This window comes from Camelus bactrianus, chromosome 20 (genome assembly GCF_048773025.1).
Source record: "Camelus bactrianus isolate YW-2024 breed Bactrian camel chromosome 20, ASM4877302v1, whole genome shotgun sequence".
Taxonomy (NCBI): Eukaryota; Metazoa; Chordata; class Mammalia; order Artiodactyla; family Camelidae; genus Camelus; species Camelus bactrianus.
The window spans coordinates 8998536-9017206 of record NC_133558.1 but is presented as its reverse complement, the minus strand read 5'-3'; the positions used below and the strand labels follow the sequence as shown (position 1 = coordinate 9017206).

Sequence of the window (18671 nt, the reverse complement as noted above, 5' to 3'; positions counted from 1 at the left end):
ATATTAAGTTGTTTCTTTTATTATTGTTACTATTACAAACAGTGCTGTGATTGTTATGATGAACTTCCATTTTAGATAAAACTTTGCCCTAATATGGCATCTTTTCTTAGAATGAATACCTAGAGGAAATTGTACCAGGTCAAAGGGAATTAACCGTTTTGTTAAATATTGCCAAAATTACCTTCATTGAGGCAGCCTCAATCTACACTCCCATCTGCAGTGTATTAAGTGCCTCTCTCTTGCCAGGGCAAACTGTTATCAGACCTGTCCATCTTGGTCCATTCAGAGGCTTCAAAAGAATGGCATCACAGTGACACTTTAATTTGCCCTTGGAAGTGGCTGTACCAATTGACGGTCACACTAGCTATGTGTAAGTACCTTTCCCCCCAAGCCCCCACCAAACTAATTTTTTAATTAGGAAAATTTTTAAACATACAAAATAAGTACAGAAAATAAAAGATTCAAACACATTTGTATGCAACAGATTCTTTTTTTTTTTTTTTTTGAATGAAGGTAGATTTATTCAGAGAGATACATTGAAAGGCAAGAGAAAGGCCACGAGGTGTGGGGCTTGGGTGCTCAATAGATTCTTAAGCATCTGTCCCTTGCTAGATCCCATACCTGGACATTTAAGCTTCCTTCCAATTTCTCATGGTTATAAACAATGGTGTGGAGCTGGGGATGTTCAAACCACCTAGCCCAGCAATCCCAACCCTTTCTTAAATATTGCCATTCTGTTCTCCAGAATGTGTGCCAATCTAATGAGTGTGCAATATTAGTTCCTTTTTATTTAATTTATGTGATGTTTGATTATTAGGAGGGAGGAACATCCTTTCTTATGTTTCAAAGTCACTTGGTGTCTTCATTGTCATTGGGCCTTTTCCACCGGAGATGTTTATAAATTCTGGGCCAAATCCTTTCTCGGTTAAGTATGCACCAAAGAGCTTCTCCAAGTCTAAGTTTCATTTTTCACTTTATGGTACTTTTAATGTGTAAAAGGATTTTTTTTAATATTTTAATGTAGTCAAATTTATTGCAGTTTTTTTTGTTGTTGTTGTTCATGGTTTGTGCTTCTGGTCTTGTGGTTAAGAAATCTTTTCCTACCCTGAGATCATAAAAACATTTTCTTTCATTTTCATCCAAAACTTTTAAAGTCATGCTTACTCAGATGTAGGTCTTTAATCCATTTGAATATGGTTTGATGTAGAGATCTAGTTTATTTTTTCCATATGGATAACCAGTTGTTCCAGTGCTCTTGCTTAAAGTCCTTATTTCCCCACTAATTTGAAATCGCATCTCTGTTAGATACAAACTTCCATATGTGTGTGGGCCTGTTTCTGGGCTCTATTCTGTCTCTCCCTGTGCTAATACCACTTCCTTATTGCTTAATTGAACTAGTTTTAAGTCTTGCTGTGATGAAGGAATGAGTGAGCCCCTGATACGTTGATCTGCCTCTTCAAAACTGTCCTGGCATTCTTCTTTCTTTGCTCTTATACATATTAGAATCAACCTGTGAGCCTCAAAAAACTTCATTTGAATTTTAATAGGAACACATTCAATTCATAAATTTCAGAAAATTAACACCTTTAGAAATTGATTCTACAAATCCATCAATACTGAGTATCTTTCTATGTATTTAGGTCTTCAGGAATTTTTTTAAATTTCATACATAAACGTTTTCTACACCTTATGTTAGATTTATTACTAGGGACCTTTATATTTTGGGTTGCTATTTTCAGATGTATATTTTCTAAACTAAGTTCTTCTCATTGCTCAAGGACAGTGAATAAAAATGTACTTTTGTATAGCCAGCCATCTTGCTGAACTTTATTAATGTTAACAATTTGTTCTTAGACTCTCCGTTAAAACGCTTTTATAGTCATAAATTATTTAGAGGGATCCCCCCCAAAATTCCAAGTATGTGGTTTGCTTTGAATTGTTGCTGCTAGTGTCTAGCAGTTGGGTATGCTCAAAACGTGGTCTATATGATTCTTTGCTGCTTACCAGGAAATGCTTTGTGACCTAATATGCGGTCTTTTGGTAAATGTGTCATGGGTTTTGGGGAAGAACATTCATTTGCCACATGGGTTGCTGATCAGCCTTGCTCAGTGTGTTATTCAACTCTATATCCTTACTCTTTGTCACTTAAACTGTCAGTTATCAAAAGAGATGTGCCCAAAAATACCCCTGTAACTAAGAAATTGCTCATTTAACTTTGGAATTGTATCAATCTATTGCCTCATGTAACTTGATGCTATGTTTAGGTGCCTGCAAGTTATGATCTCTTCCCAGTGCATTTGTTCCTTCTTCTTCTTTCTTTAGTAACCATTTTCCCTGTAACATTCCTTTTTAACTTCAAAGACAATTTGTCTACTCTTATTATAACCACATCACTTTCTTTGGGCTAATATTTTGCCAGTATTTTCTATACTTTTACATTCAATATTTCTTTGTATGTTCTATTTTTTTAAGTATATCATTAGATTTTTCTAATCCAACTGACTACTGACTGTCTTTTGAAGTGAGTTTGATTTTACTTTTTTTTCTGAGCTCTGCTATTTTGAGTTTATTTCAGGCATCTTGTTCCATGCTTCAATCTTAACTTGATTCTCCTCTGCTTTATTCTCTCTTACATCTATTTTATATTGATGACTCTTTTTGTATTCAGTAGTGTTCTCTGCTAGTTTGAAAGCTATACAATTTCTCATCTTAAGTAATTAACCTTTATAGAGCTTTAAATTTAATTTTTTCCCCCTGTGCTATACAGTACGTCCTTGTTGTTTATCTATTTCATGTATAGTGGAGTGTATCTGCTAATCCCAGACTCCTAAATTGTCCCTTCCCCCTTTCCCCTTTAGTAACTATAAATTTGTTTTCTATGTCTGCCATCCTGTTTCTGTGCTGTAAATAAGTTCATTTGTACTATTTGTTAGATTCCACATAGAAGTGGTATTGGATAGAATTTGCCTTTGTCTTCCTTACTTCACTTAGTGTGATCATCTCCCGGACCATCCATGTTGCTGCAAATGGCATTATTTCATTCTTGTTTTATGGCTGAGTCGTATTCTGCTGAATACGGAGATCAAAGCCACTTTATCCAATCATCTCTCGATGGACATTTAGTTTGCTTTCATGTCTTGGCTCTTGTAAACAGTTACCCAACTTTTAATAAGCACAGTCTATCTAATAAAGTCTAAAGTTAATTAGTAATCAACACCCTTCTCCCCAAAATGCCTGACTGCCTGACTTCCGCTCATCCCCTGCCCTGCTTACATAGTACTGTGACCTAGACCTTCATTCCACCTTTCTACTCCTCAATTAGACCTTTCTATATGATAAATATTTGTTTACACTTAACAAGTATCATGCATCCCACTGCTTCTTCTTAGGGTCAGTGTCTTCTGAAGTATAATCTTGTGTAATTCTTTCAGCAAAGATCTGTTCATGGTAAATCTTTGTTTTCGTTTGTCTGAAAACGTTTGTTTTGCCTATATTCCTAAATGATAATTTAGTTACAAGTAGATGGCTGTTTTCTCTTAACACTTTGAATATATGATTCCATGCTATTCCACCGTTGCTGTTGCAAAGTTCTGGACAATCTGATACTCATTCTTCTGTAGGCAACCCATCTAATTATCTGCAAGTGCTTCTAAGCTTTTGTGTTTCTGCTTGGTCTTGTTTGGGGTATGCTGTGTTGTGCTGTGTTTAGTAGAGAATTTTGTGTTATTTAACCTGCTGAGGTTCATAGCTTTCATCAGGTTCTGGAAAATTCTCGCTTATTCTCTTGGAATATTGCCTGACCTCCATTCTCTCTGCTTGTTTCCTTCCTTATGTTTGTTTCAACCAGGTGCCCCCAAAAGTAGTAGTAGCCTATGACAGCATTTTATATTAATCTCTTGGAGGGGTATGTCCTGGACCACACTAGTAATTTAAATTTAAATAGCACATCCTTGTGAGGGCGCCTCTGTGATGATGAATTTTAAGGGGAGGCTTTTGTTTAAAAAACAACAGCAACAAACAACAATAAAAAGCAAGCTTCCTTGTCATTTCTCCGGTTGAGAAGGCAACTGTTTTCAGTTCATCCTAACACTGGGGGGTGGGAGGGTGCTCTCAGTTCCAACTTTCTACTCTCCTCGGGCTCAGGCTTCCTCTTGTGGGCCTGCTGGGTATTAAAGTCTAAGCTCCTTACTCCCCAGTCGATCCTGAAGCCCAAACAACCGCTCTTTCCCACCTGCACCCCCTCCGTCCTCCTCCCCCCTCCCCGCCCAGAAGCCCCAGGTCAGCTCACGAGGCTTATGGCAGTTCTTCCAGATTGCCCGTAATCTCTTACAGGCAGGGCTAGGCACGAGCTAGGCTTATTCATTATTTCTAGAAAGTTGCCAAAGGTTGGGGGGGGGGTGTGCTGTATTACACAGAAAACTGTATTCCTGAAAATAGAACTGCCCAACCTATTATTTAAGAGTCTAAAAGTGTGACTTCACAGAAACTCCCTCTTAACCCACTGAATTACCCACATGGGTTTTCACCTTACCAGATTCTTCCCCATCTTCTAAGTATCCCCTCATACTGAGGTAGGAACACACTTCTGAGAAGGCCACTCCTTAGGAACCGCTCTCAAGTGGCACAGGCCACGTTACTGTAAGTGTGTCTTGGACGTGGCAGTGGATGGGACAGCAACACTCCAAGTCCCACCTTGGGGTCTTCCTTCAACAAGTGAGACGAGTTCATAGATGGGCTGGAAGGAGAAAAGAAAAACGAACACGAGGAAGTGCGTGTTATCTTTCTGAAACCACTAGCTGTCACCTTCACGTGTTTAAAAAGAGAAAAACCCGAAATCATCAGAAGGCGCTGTGGTTGCCCGTGCTCACTGCCGCGGCGGGCAGGCACTCACCGTGGGCCGAAAACAAAGGTAACCAAGGCGCTCCCACTTCTGCTGACCCTCAGGCCCTCCCTTCTCAGGCAGCTTCGCCGGGACTGAGGCTTTGCGGTCTCACGTCTCTGAGAGAACTTGCCAGCGCCGTGCCCTCACGCTGGGACTCAGACCCTGGAGAACCCTGGAGGGGTTTGGAGGCCGGGGAGGAGAAAGCTCGAGAATTTACCCCAGTTCTCTTCACCTACCCCCTGGGCAGGGGCTTTCTGGGGGACGGGCATGGAAGGGAGGAAGTTTTAGTTCACTCTTAAACATTACTAAGCAGCATGTAAGTTGTGCGTTGGAAAAGACTGTTCTCAAGAAGGGTCTGTGGGAGGACACTCTTTCTCCAAGGGGACCTTGCTTTGTCTCTCAACACGACACAATTTCTGTCTGCAGGGCCACGGTTGGGGGTGAGGGGTGTGCCATGCAGAGGCTGAGGGTGGTTCTACCAGGAGGGGAGGGGCTGGTGAGGACAGGATTCAGAGAAGGGGGAGGCTGGACCAGGAGAAAAGGGAAGAGGGAGTAAAACATGCCTTTGAGGGCAAGTCCTGCAGGATGGGCCAGTGAACACACTTCTGATGAAACACTGAGCACATCACAAATATGCAAAAGTGGTTCATGATTGACAAGGAGGAGCTCATCGGATGACTGCTGCTGGCTGGCAGGGCGCAGAGCCCATGGTGGCTGGGCTGGGCACCCCTCTCTCCACCCAGACTCTTGCCGCTTGGGTGGACCCACGTGACAGAGGAGGAAGTCCTATAAAAAAAGAATGGCGGGGTTCCTCCTTTGCCCCCAGGGTGCCTCGTGAACCTCCTTTCCAGAGAAGGGTTTTTGAATGAAAAGAATGCACTTGAACTAATCTTGCCAACAAATCTACCACAGTCAAGCCCTGCCAAGAGTCAAGGTTTGTGGCCAAGCACCTCGTGACCCACAAACAGCCCTGTGAGGAGAGCTCTTATCAGCTGGCCACAGGATTTGGGGGGCCCCCCTCCCACAGCCCCGCCCTCAAGCCGATAGAACCTTCAAATACACTTTCCACCACTCAAGCTGCTCCCAGGGGCTTTGAGAACCACCGAGAGGCTGAGAGGGAAACCCAGAGCGTGGCTGTGTAAATTATGTTTTTTAATAAAATTCCCCCATTAGGTTTTTCCCTTTGGGCTACTTCTTAGTCACTGTACTTTCCAGTGATGTGCTCATTTGTTCATTTAATGAACACAATAAATAGAAAGGACTCTTATTTCTGTACTTTTCTGGCTTGCCGGCTTTTTTTCCTCTGAGAAACTAGAAGCATTTAGAGCTGCTGTTGCACATCCGTGAGGGAGGAAGGGGGCAGATGACACGATTCCCATGGGGAACGTGAAGAAATCACACCACATAGGATGACTTCCTGGTGTTACAGTGACAGCTACGCTGGAGTGCCCTGTTCACAGCTCCTGATAATCAATTTGACCATGTGAGAAGGGAGGCAATTGGGAGTAGTGGGGTCCACGGCAAAGTGAACAGCCACAGCCCATCTAAAAGGAACAGCCAATTGTTGCTAATGTGAAAATGTTAACCCAGTCTTGCCAAATCTTTCTGGTTTTTTTCCCCAGAGAAGCTGAGAATTTAGATATTTATATGAAATCTCTTGAACGCTGCAAACCATTAATTTTCGTTTAAAACGCTACACAAGACAAACCGAACACATCCGTGGCTGTCATTTATGTCAGAGGATACATTTGGTGGTAGCAGCCTTGTCTGGAACCTTGCAGAGAAGATCCTTGATGGCCTGGGTCAGCATGAGGGACTGGTTGCCTCACAGGAAGCTGGATGACGGATTTCAGTTGAGAGAGAAAAAGATCATGCTGAAAGGAGAGAGACTTAACAGTCGGATGCCAGTGACGAAGTTCTCCATCGCCATTTGGCTCCGGGCCCTTCCCATCACAGCTTAATTGGAGTCACGTAAGTGTTACAGAACGACTCATTAATATTTTTCTTCTTTGGGGGTATGACACCCATAATAACCAGGCAAGTCATAAAGCATCTGTCTTAGCCATTTACATGCTTAACTGTCTGGATGATGCTCGAGAAGGTCTGAAGAGCTCCCAACCGCACCGGCGGCAGAACAACAGGGATGGTCTTGGCGAGGAATAGGGGGCGAGGAAGCAGGCCAAGAGATGCTCGTGGGGACCACACAAGCTCACTCAGCACCCCAGACACGGACCCACTCTCCAGCTGTCTGTCAGCAGAATTCTGCTCTTCAGAACAGAGAGCAGGAGGCGGGCATCCTGTCCAGTGTGACTAAAAGCTATGAACACCAGCACCTTCTCTTTTTCCCAAAATGGCATTTAGCTGGAGACACAGTAGAGCTCTCAGGAGGTCCTACAACAGCCTTCCAGGTGTTGATTTTCTAGTATCGGGTCCTGGTGTTCACTCCCCTCTGCTCTGCATATGCACGAATCATTCTCCCAGAGATGAGTCATTTGTAAGATGATGGTATTTGTTTAACACCAGATGTTGCTTGCTTTTCCTCACTTCTTAGCTGTCTGTAGCCCTGGGGATGGTTACACAAATGATGGTTTTGAGGAAGGCCAGGAGAGGTCTCCCCCACCCGAACAGATCTGTGAGCAGCTGCCCGAGGAGGAGCTGAGTTAGCAGAGTGCTCATCTCTAAGTGCGATGCCAATGGGGGCGCTTCGTGCACAGAAGCATCTGAGCATCTTTAAGGGTTTCATTTTGTAGAACAGATACCAACAGTGCCTTGGAAAGGACATTCCACTAGGACCTGAAAGAGAAAAGAAAGTAACATCTACTGAGGGGTACTCACCACACACACACGCCACACCGCTCAATCTTTATGATAATTCTGATGGGTGATATTCAGGTGTCTACTTCTACACCTGAGGGAACCGATAGCCACACAGGCCTGACCCAAGAGACTTGTGTAGATAATCACATGACTTGGACTTTCCAGATTTTGAATTCTCTGTTCCACAATCCCTGGCTGGGACTACAGAATCTGTGCTCACTCTGTTGTTTGGCTGGAAGGAGCCCAGTGGCCCAAAGCTTTTCTGCCTACAAAAGGTACTCTATAAATGCTATATATATATATATAAAACTGAATCACTATGCTGTACACCAGAAATTAACACAACATTGTAAACCAACTATATTTCAATTAAAAAAAAACAAGAAATGCTAACCATTAAGGGAAAAAATAATAGAGTTGGCTATGTTAAAATTAAAAACATTCATGTATCAAAAGATACCATAAAGAGAGCAAAAGATGAATCGGGAGAGTAGGAAAAGATATCTGCAGCACGTGTAACTTTATGAAGGCCTAGGATCCTGAATGCATACAGAACTCCTACCGCGCAGAAGAGTTCACGAAACAGGCCTGAGACTGCCTGTCCTTAGAAAGGCCTGCTGGCAAGGCTGACTTTTGCCTGGAGTCTGGGAACGTGGCTAATCAACAGTTCCCTACGCTCAGATAACATTCTCCCCAAATGATAGGAGTGGCTTTTTGCAGTGGTGAAAATGTTCTGGAATCAGTGGTGATGGCTGCAGAATTTTGTGAATATACTAAAACCCACTGAACTGTACACTCTAAATGGTGAATTTTATGGTGTGTAAATTATATCTTAATTTTAAAACACAATACTTAGAATATTAACCCAGATATATATGTATATGTATCTAGAAGGAAATAGACCAAACTGTGGGGAAAAAAAACTTACTCTATAAATAAATATCCTCTATGTCGCACAAAGGAGCATCAAGCCAAAAGGGAAGAGAAAACTCAGATTTGCTTGTGGTCATTCATTTACGTAGTAGAGAGGCAAACAAGCTAAAGAAAGCTCCTTAAAAACACACAGTAACTTACCCGAGAGCAAAATCCTGTGACGTCACTAAATTAAAGGGTAACTTTCTTATGTCTCATGGCTAACAGAAGAGATCTTGCCTAAAGATTTAAACACGATGGGACAGTCAAAGGTCTACTGTTCCCAAGACAGGCTTGTCTGGGGACTTGAGTCCAAAAAGCCCACCTGTAAAAGGGGGTCTGCACGTGGAGCTGGGTGTCGTAGACAGACACAGAGCTTTCCAAAAGCTATGGGAGGCGTGAGATTTGGGGGAGCCTTTATTCATCACAGAGCATCCCCACTGATCTGCATATTTTAACAAACTGATGTTTGGGGTTTGAAACCTGTTCTCTGTGTGATGAGACTCTTCTCTCTCGCCCAGGACCTCAGGTTACTGAGCAAGCTGCTGCTCGAGTGTCTGAGTGAGAACAACGACAACGTTGGGTTTGTGGATTTGAACATACACGTGTGTGGGAGTGGGGGGGTGTATCTCTCCAGGATCTGAGGTATCTTGTTCGGATGCGGATTCAGGGTTGGTGACGCTCAAGCACCACTTCTTTCTGAGCAAAGCAAGCTGTGCGAATGGGTGAGGGTGGAGATGTCTGGAACCTCCCATCCCAACCCCTCCCCTTCTCCTACCCAAGTCCAGGCCCCATCTGTCAATCTTGGAACCCAGTCCCATTGGCAAATTACAGCCCGAGGGTAAGAGCTGATAGGCCCTCGCCTCTTCTCCACATAGGACCTCCTGAGACACAGCATGGAAGCAGAGATGCGTTTTTCTTACCTGTTCTTTCCTGTCCATGTAAGCACGAGTCAGTGGGCTCCAAGTCCGGTGTGCACCTTTCTTCTGCCTCTGTGCCAATGTCTGAATTACTAGACGTGACTGAAAATAACAGGGATCTGAATCTTACTGCTTACGTCCTAACTGGCTGTAGACCATAATCTTTCATTCTTAACGAAGACTCAGATCTGACAGTCCACATCTCCCACTTGTCCCCTCACACGTGGACCCCATCCTAAGTCCATTAATTACTCCTGTTCCCCCAAAGGCTAACATTATCTACGTTTCCCTCATGGAGACCTGGGCCCTTCCTGCCAAGAGGTCTCAGTCACGGTCAGCCTCAGCTGCATGGCCAAAGCCACAATGGGGTCACCCATTCAACCAGGGCTCATTACAGCTTTGGTCCTCTGAAGGTGGCCCAGGTCCAGTTCACCTGGCTGGGACACATCATCGTCTAGGATCTAATCTCAGATGTGTGAGGATTCTCAAGATGTATGGATAATGTAGGATCATTGAAGGTGAAGGATGGTTTTTAACACATAAGAGATCTTTTAGAAAGAGCCATGGCTTTGACTTTGGAGTCAGGGTAGGCTGTCCAGGGTAATTGACTGTTTGAGAGTCACCCTCTTGCATTCCTGTATGACAACAAGGAACCTCTCCATTCACCTGGCCTCCGCTGCAGAGGAATGCCAGGACCTTTCCTATGGTGGAGCTCATGCCAGCCCTGCAGAAAGAGTCCCACTTGACTCTCTAAGGTCTCCCTAAAGGCTTTCTAGTTGCCTTTGCGTTTTAAGGAATGTCAGGCTATACAAACTTTAAGATAAATCTCTTAGGCAAACCTCTTAGACTCAGCCTTCACAGCTTAATCCAACCCCAGAAGGTTGCCAGGGAAACAGGCTGAAAAGGAGCAAGAGGAGACTCCTAGGGGAGATGGGGACCTGAACTTCTTAGTGCTAAAATTCTGTGGGTCCATGAGGACTGTTTAATTGAGATCCTACCCACTCCCCACTCTCTTTTGCGGGCACCTCCAACCTCCCAGCCACCGCCCTTTACTCACGAAGATTTTAGGATCTGGCTCACTGTCTCTGTCCCTATCATCACAATCACAAAGACAACCTACCTACATTCTGCCCTTCAGATTTTTTAAATCTTTATTGACATCTTTTCTTCTATTCCATCTTATCCCCTCGCTCCCAGGACCATGACCTCCCCTTTCAAAGATGCCAACATTTCTTAAACCCTTTCAGGATCTTAATCCACTGTCACCACCACCTTCCTCACATCTAGCCTTCTTGCCCACTGTCCTCATGTCTCTCCTTGCCCAGCTTGGATCCCTGGCCCTTCCTTCTGCTCACCTGCATCCACATTCCCTCTACTACTTAACCCCTCTCTCTGTTTGTCGTGTTTGTTTGGCTAAATCCCAACTCTGTTGAAACTCACCTCCTTGTCTACTTAGCTCCCAAACTCAAGCCATTGTGTGAGGCCAGAGAGAAACATGTGACCAGCAGACGGGTCTTGCTTTCTATTTATGACCACAAACCTCAGGTGGGCCCTTAGCATTGTCCGAGTGATTCCCTCTTCTTCTGCCCTCTCTCCACACTTGGCCGATGACCTTGGTTCTTATTTCACTGGAAAATTAAGTCAGAAGAGCATTCTTCTCACCAACAAATCCATCAACTTCCGCATCTGGATTCTCTGGCTCCTTTCAGAATTCTCCACTTGTGCCTAATCGAGGGCATCACTATTGCCGCCTCTCTCCTGACTCACCTCTCTACTCGGTCACTTCCCTCACCCTACAAATACTCTGTAAGAATTCCTCTTGTTTAAAAACAATCTTCTATGAAAGAGGAATGGTCCTACAAGATATTAATATGTACTGTGAAACCTCTGTAATCCAAACAGCGTGATATCAAAGTCTAAAAAGACCAACAGACCAGTGGAATAAAATGGAAAGTCAACAAATAGGCGCAAATACTTAAAGAAATCTAGGTTATGATGAAGGAGATACCCCGAAATCACTGGGGTTTCCTGGTGTTGGGCCAGCTGTATTTAAAAGTTAATTTAGATCTATTTCTTGCACTATATACAAGAAGAATTGCCAAACGAATCAAAGCTCTAGATGCAAAATGAAATTGCATAAATACTAGGAAGAAAACATGGATGGACTCTGATGTAACCTAAGTAGGAAAAGATTTTTTTCAATATGACTAAAACTCTATATGCTAGAATGGAGAAATTGGTAAATTTGACTACCAAAAAAAGCTTTCGCATTGTCAAAACACAAATGAAAACTGACAGAAAAATATTTGTAGCATGGCTCAGAAAGAACCCATATCTAATATTTTAAAAATTAAGAGAGACCAGAAATCCATTAGAAAAGAGGACAAAAGACATGAACAGACAGTTCATTAAAAGAAATATAAAATTGGTCCTTACACATGAAAATGTGTATTTCACTCAATAAAAAATGCAAATTAAGTCCACATTGCTTTTTTTTAACCCATCAGATTGGAAAACAATTTTTTTTCTCAAAGCTTTAACAATACCCTCTGTTGGTGAGACTAGAGAAACAGGTCCTCAGGAACACTGCTGATGGGCACGTGATATGGGACCCCCTCTATGGAGTGGAACTTGGCAATATCTGATAAAGCCATGTATGCATTTACCCTTCTCCGCAGCTATTCCTCGTCTAGAAACGTATCCCAAATATGTACCTCCAGCAATATAAAAATACAGATACTCATTGCAGCATAATTTACAGTTGCAAAATACGGGAAACTACCTAAATGCCCAAGCACAGGAGATCAGTTGAATAAAATATGGCACACGCACATGCAATGAGGTACTTAGACATTAAAAAAAATAGGAGGAAGAGCTCTGTGAATCGATTCGGAATGATTTCCAGGAGCTACATTTAAGTGAAAAGACAAAGTGCAAAAGAGCATATATCATCTGCTATCTTTGGTAGAAGAAAGAAGGGAAATTATAAGCTTTGCTTATATCTGCTTCTCTTTCCCAAAAGCAGCACCGGAAGAACAAATCGAAAAAGAAGGTAGTTGGTTTCCTATGGGGTGCACAGGGGGGTGCTTCTCTGAGCCTTCCTTTCTGTATGGTTTTAAGTTTGGGTAGCATTTCAGTGTTGTACATATCAAAAACAAAATTAAACTGATAATAAAGTTTAATACCCAGTACCGCTTTGCCAGGCTGGCCACACCCTGACTTCCTCCCACGGGCTCAGCCCACGGGTGTTTCGAGTGAGGTGAGCGCGCGACACAATTCTGTGCACTGCATTTGTCTGGCCAGAGGGGCCGGCCCAGAGTAGGGCACCCAACACAGACTGCGCCAGTGACACACCATATTTCTTTAGCTGCTGCCATGCAGAGAGAGGCTGCCTTCCTCTTTTTCACTGTGCTTGAATCCAGGAAGTTTTAGACCTGGGGTGCCCGGTATTCACCTTGAAAGGAAGCCAAAATGGAGGAGAGCGGAGCTGAGAGGTCCGAGACCAATTTACGGAAATACTGCTCAAAGCCCTGCTATTTTTACTTAATGACGTCAACCATCATTTCAAGACTTTGCCTTTGCCTGCTTGAGTTGGGTTTTCTGTCACTGCACTCAGAGTCTCAACAGATACACTGGTGGAGCCTGTTATTTTGCAGGTGTGGACTCTAAGGCTCAATGAGGTGAAGAAAGAGGCCCAAAGTCACGCTGGGAGATTAGCGCAAAGGCGGTGCTAACACTCAGACCGTCTGGGTCCAAGTTCAGATGACAGGGTCAGTGTGGTATGTGGCCTTCGCCCCAGGCTCACCTGAGGGAGAAATCCGAGGGACGGTCACATCCAAGGTGGAAGGGAAGGCCACAGGAGGAGAGCTCAGCGTCCTGCATCCCTGGCCTGCAGTGCTCCAGGCCACTTCTGCTGGCCCTGGCAGGCCCACCCGCACACCTGCAGGCCGAGACAGGAGATGTTCGAGGCCATCGTGCGAGGCCACCCAGGCTCCTGCTGTGTTGGGAGAGCATCATTGGACAGCCCTGAACCTCGTCAGCCCAGACAGACCTTTGGGGTCTGGTGGACACAGCGTTTATGAGAGCTGGATGAAGGCCCTTCATCCCAGGCCCAAGCACATCGGGATGCGTGTTGAGAAACTCATTGGCTGGGAAGTCACTCACTGCGGCAGCCAGACCCATGGACGTGGAGTTGAAAGATGCAGGTTCAGACCCTGGCTCTTCCGCTCCTCCGTGTGACCTTTTACACGGGAAAGGTGGATCAAAATGACACTCCAAGGAATCAGACTGACGCTTGGGAGGGGCCTCAGGGAGCCAGTCCTCCAACCAGTAGCCCACAGCCTGAACCCAGCTCACAGGCGGTTTTACTTGGCCAGCACAGAGTTTTGAAAATAAACCAGCCAGTGCTGAAAATCAGGGTATTTCACATAAAAATCCAGATGTTTGCTTTCTTTTGAAAATAATGGAGCAAGACTTGGGGACACTGGCCAGAATTGTGACATATACACCCCCTTTGTCCAGCCACGTGAGGCTCATCTGCCCTCCGGTTCCTGCCTCCCTCACCCCCTGCAACCCCCCGCCCTACAGCTGAACTGGGGTGGATGCCGGTAGCCACTCAGCATCTCACTCTGCTATTTGTCTCGGGGCAGAGAACTCTTGCTCTGCACTGTGTGTCCTCCCAGGTGGGGAAGCAAAGGATTAGCAGAGAGGCCCCTGCCATTCTCACCTACCTCCCACGCTGCTCACCAGCTCCACTCATGATGTGATCTGCTTGGAGCCAGGAGGCGTCTGAATTTATGGGCATAACTGGAAATGCAAATGTCAACAGGAAGTTCATGGATTAAAGAGACAGAATGAGAATTAGGACTCAAGTTCAAGTTCTGTGGGTTGAGATACAAACTCTAGGCTACCTATTCAGGGGGACTGGCAGGTGCACTTGTGGTGAGCTTGGGGGGCGTTGTGGTGGGTAGTCAGTGTAGGAACAGGGTCAAGGACGGAGGGAAACAAGTTCAGAGGCAAGAAATCCAGCCTCTGGGTACCTGGCAGGGGAACCAGTGATGCTGACGGCCCAAGTCCGGGTCAGGGCCAGGTCTCCCGGTAGCGTGAACAGGCACAGCTGGCTGGGGGACAGGAAATCAGGCGGAACTTGACAAAGGCTGGGTGACATCCTGGTGGGTTCCCATGTGGAACCCACAAGAGGCCACCAGGTTTGGCCTCTTCTGGGGAAGTTCCCCTGAGTCTAGTTTTATCCTTTGACAGAGGAAATAAAAGTTCTCAGGAAATTTGGTGAGAGGTCTATTGAAGCTTAATTAAACCTTTGCTGCCAGTGTTGTTCATCATGGAGCTAATTCAACACGGGGTCCTGGTTCTCAAACTCAGCTGATGTGAGGGTCTTAGAAGACAGAACGCCTCCTATAACCTAAGGTATAATCATAGACTATATGTAGGTTTTTAGCCCACAATTTGAAATTCAGTGCAGTGCTGAGCTGATGTAGATGGTACACGTGCACTGGGGATATGGGTTATGGATGTATACAGTCATTCAGCAAACATTCATTAACTGAGTGCCTGGAGTTTATAATCCATTATACTTAACACTATGGACCCCACAACCCTGGATAAGACACTGCCTTCACCCTGGAGCAAACTACCAGGCAGTCAGGTCAAGTGCATGTCTGGGGATCTGGAAACCAATGAGATTCAAGGAGACCTGTGCACATCACCTGCTACCCCTCTGCAGTGGGGCCCAAGGCCAGATAATGTTGCCTTTCAATAAAGATTTCTTGGTGGGGGGAAGGTATAACTCAGTGGTAGAGCTTGTGTTTAGCATGCACGAGGTCCTGGGGTCAATCCCCAGTACCTCCATTAAAAAAATAATAAATAAATAAATAAATAAATAAATAAATAAATAAATAAATAAATAAATAAATAAATAAACCTAATTACTTTCCTCTCTGCCCCCAAAAAAGGAAAAAAAAAAATTCTAAAATAAACAAAACAAAACATTTCTTGGGAAGGGTTTCTTAACCAGACTTCCCTAGCTGGGAGCATCTGAGAAACTTTTCCCAGAGCGTCAGCCTGCAAGTGGTAATTTCCTGCTTGAAGCTAGCAGTATCTGTATACCACCGAACTAAATTTTAAAAAGAAAAAAAAAAAATCATCCAATTGTTTCCAAATAACAGGATGTTTTTGGTGCTGTAAAAAAAAAAAAAAGCTACTGATTATTTAATACTGACTATGTGCTGGGATCTTTGCATATATTTTCTCATTTAATCTGCCCAACAGCCCTGCAAGGTCGCTGGTACCATCCCTGGCTGCACATGGAGGTTCAATAACATTTAGTTCCACTTGCATTACGTCTGAGAGTCCTAAGATCTGAATGCAGACTTTCAAAGTAGAATCTGGTTTATGTTTGAAGCCCAGTCTGTGGTCCAGGCATCTGTGGTCCCCCACACAATACGCTTCAGCACAGGGAGGCTGCCAGGGGTTGGCAACCAGGCTCCCTGGGGCGGCAACCTGACATCAATTAGCCATCCCAAGAACGTGGCCCCAAAGCAGACCTCCAGCCTTTCACTCCTCCTCCATCACTTCCTACCAGAGACCAAAAGAAGAACTCGCAAAGGCCGTCATGGGTCTTGTCATGGGGCATTCTGACACTCGGCCACTGCTGGGGATTTTGGGAGGGGAAGTAACACTGACATCACAAACATAGAACCGAAAAATGCTTGAAGGGTTCATCTTCTGCAGGCACCTCTGTGAGACAAGACGCAGTTTTCTCCCTTGAAGAGTCAGAAACGGACACTTCACCTCTTTCGGTAATTTCTGCCACTGTTTTAGCCCCCAAATAGAGAAGATTTTCTTCCAACTCAAGTTCTGATTTAACTTTGGTCATATATACATATATATATATATATTTTTTTTTTTTTAGTCCAGAAAGATGAACTGGTTAGCATTAGTCCTGTCACAAACCTCAACATCTTAAAGATCATGTCTTTATGTCTTTTCATTTCAGGCCAGCTAAGCACAATGATCTATACCTGTGTTCTTCACTTGGGGTTCTTATCTGTACTGTGTGCAGTTTTTCAGCTATTTCCTCAAATATGTGACTGCAGCAGATTGAATGATGGCTGCCCTCTCATCCCTCTTTCCCTGTTGTGTGGAATTATATATCCGTGACCTCTGCCATGTGACTTGTGGTCTCTCTCATGAGAATCAACGCAGTGTACTTCCTCGCCCCATTGCTAATTGGCTAGGTCCCCAGGACTTGCTTTGGACAACAGAATGTTAGTGAAAATAATGTAGCAGAGGCTTTAAATGTGCTTGCCTGGTTCGAGTCGGTCTCTTGTGCCATAACCACGAGAAGTCCCTGCCCCAGGTGGTGCCAGTCCCAGACAGAGATCTAGGAAGCAGGCCCAAAGTGGACTTGGAATTTGGAGCCATGCCCAGCTGAGTCCAACCAAGATCAGCTGAATCTCAGCCACCCAACAGACCTGTAAGCAAGAAAAAGAAACGCCTTTTTTCAAAATTATAGAATAGATAAACAAGATTATACTGTACAGCACAGGAAAATATATACAAGATCTTATGGTAGCTCACAGAGAAAAAAATATGACAATGAATATATACGTTCAGGTATAACTGAAAAATTGTGCTCTACACTGGAATTTGACACAACATTGTAAAATGATTATAAGTCAATAAAAAATGTTTAAAAAAAAAGAAAAAGAAACGTCTTTGATGCAAGTCACTGAGATCTGGAGGGAGTTGTTTGCTATACAGCATAACTGAATGTTGCAAGGTCTAATCCAAACTACAGCCAGGTTGCTACCTGATCCTTGCATGGACCACCCTTCAAGACCACCTCGTTCATGAAAACTTCCCTGGTTAACTTCAGATCCTCTACACCTTGACCACTCCAGACCCTGCTTTTCTATGTCCTATATTTTGGCACTTGTTTATATTCAATAGAACACTTTCTAGAACTCAGCCTGATATATTATTTAATAATTGCATATTTGAAACATTATCAATAAGACTATGAAGTCATGGAGAACAGGGATCATATGAATATAGTACAGGCAATAAAACCCTGTTAATTACAAATATTCTGTACCATTATCCCCCATCCTTGTCAGAATAAGGCTTCCAATAGTTACTTAGAAATGCATTGTTGGGGGAAGGGTATAACTCAGTAGTAGAGTGCCTGCCTAGCATGCATGAGTTCCTAGGTTCGATCCCCAGTACCGCCATTAAGTAAATAAATAAATAAATAAATAAATAATAAACCCAATTACCTCCCCCACAAAAAAAACAAAAACAAAAACAGAAACACATTGTTACTGTACATACAGGGGCCAGCATAAGGCTATGCACACAGTAACCACAGGAGGCATTCAAATATTCATGAAATGTTCATTGGAAAGGAAAATGTGACTGAGTTTTTGTCAATCAGATAAATATTTCTGATCTATTAACATTCAATTTCATCTATTTTGTCTTCTTTTGATAAATATAATATTCAATTATCAATTCCACAGGATATTGAGTTAAAATTTTCCCTTTCCCATCCAAAAATCTATTAATAAAAATAAACGTGAGCTCAAGAAGTTACCTAATTAAAACACTTACAAGGCAAAATCTGTGAAAAGTTAATATTCACTCTCAATGTTACAGTTCTATATGTCTCATTTTCTTAATAAAACATACTTTTGTGTATGAAAGCAAATAATCTTTGATTTTCATGTTCTATATTTGAAAGCAGGGACAATTGTTCAGAATCACATTTTTTTCACAATTTAGTTTCAAATGCAGTGTAGTTCCTCTTTCTATTTACGTAAGCAGAAAGATTTGCTTTATATAAAAGAATTCAATGAACTGGGTTTTTTTTTAAGGTACATATTTACTTTTCATATACAGGAATTTTCCAGATGACTGGTTGAATTAGTACATTCACATGGTACATTGATCTGGGGTTTTAAAAAAACTGAACAATAGAAAAGGCTATCTTTTCTTTCCATCTATGGACCTAACTATCAAAGCATCATGTCTGATGCTACCACAAATTATATAACAGAATGAACGCTGTTCCTTCAAATCAGTCACCTCATCCAATTATTCCAAGGAATTGCCAGTGCTCTAAA

At 43.4% G+C, this 18671-nt stretch overlaps 1 protein-coding gene across 5 annotated transcripts in view; it reads right to left on the bottom strand.

The window, feature by feature from the left end:
- Positions 1–7625: 7625 nt before the first annotated feature.
- Positions 7626–18671, bottom strand: part of RNF182 (ring finger protein 182) — a 113734-nt gene continuing 102688 nt past the window's right edge. The window contains exons 2-7 of one of the 5 annotated variants that reach the window (XR_012500969.1): positions 16856–17021; positions 14262–14337; positions 13696–13771; positions 13337–13471; positions 9535–11159; positions 7626–7675 (exon numbers count right to left, since the gene is read on the bottom strand). The gene's annotated coding sequence lies outside the window, so the exon portion shown is untranslated. Of the gene's footprint in view, positions 7676–9534; positions 11160–13336; positions 13772–14261; positions 14338–16855; positions 17022–18671 lie in introns of those variants that run through there. The other 4 variants (XR_012500967.1, XR_012500970.1, XR_012500968.1 and 1 more) reach the window with 4 other exon arrangements.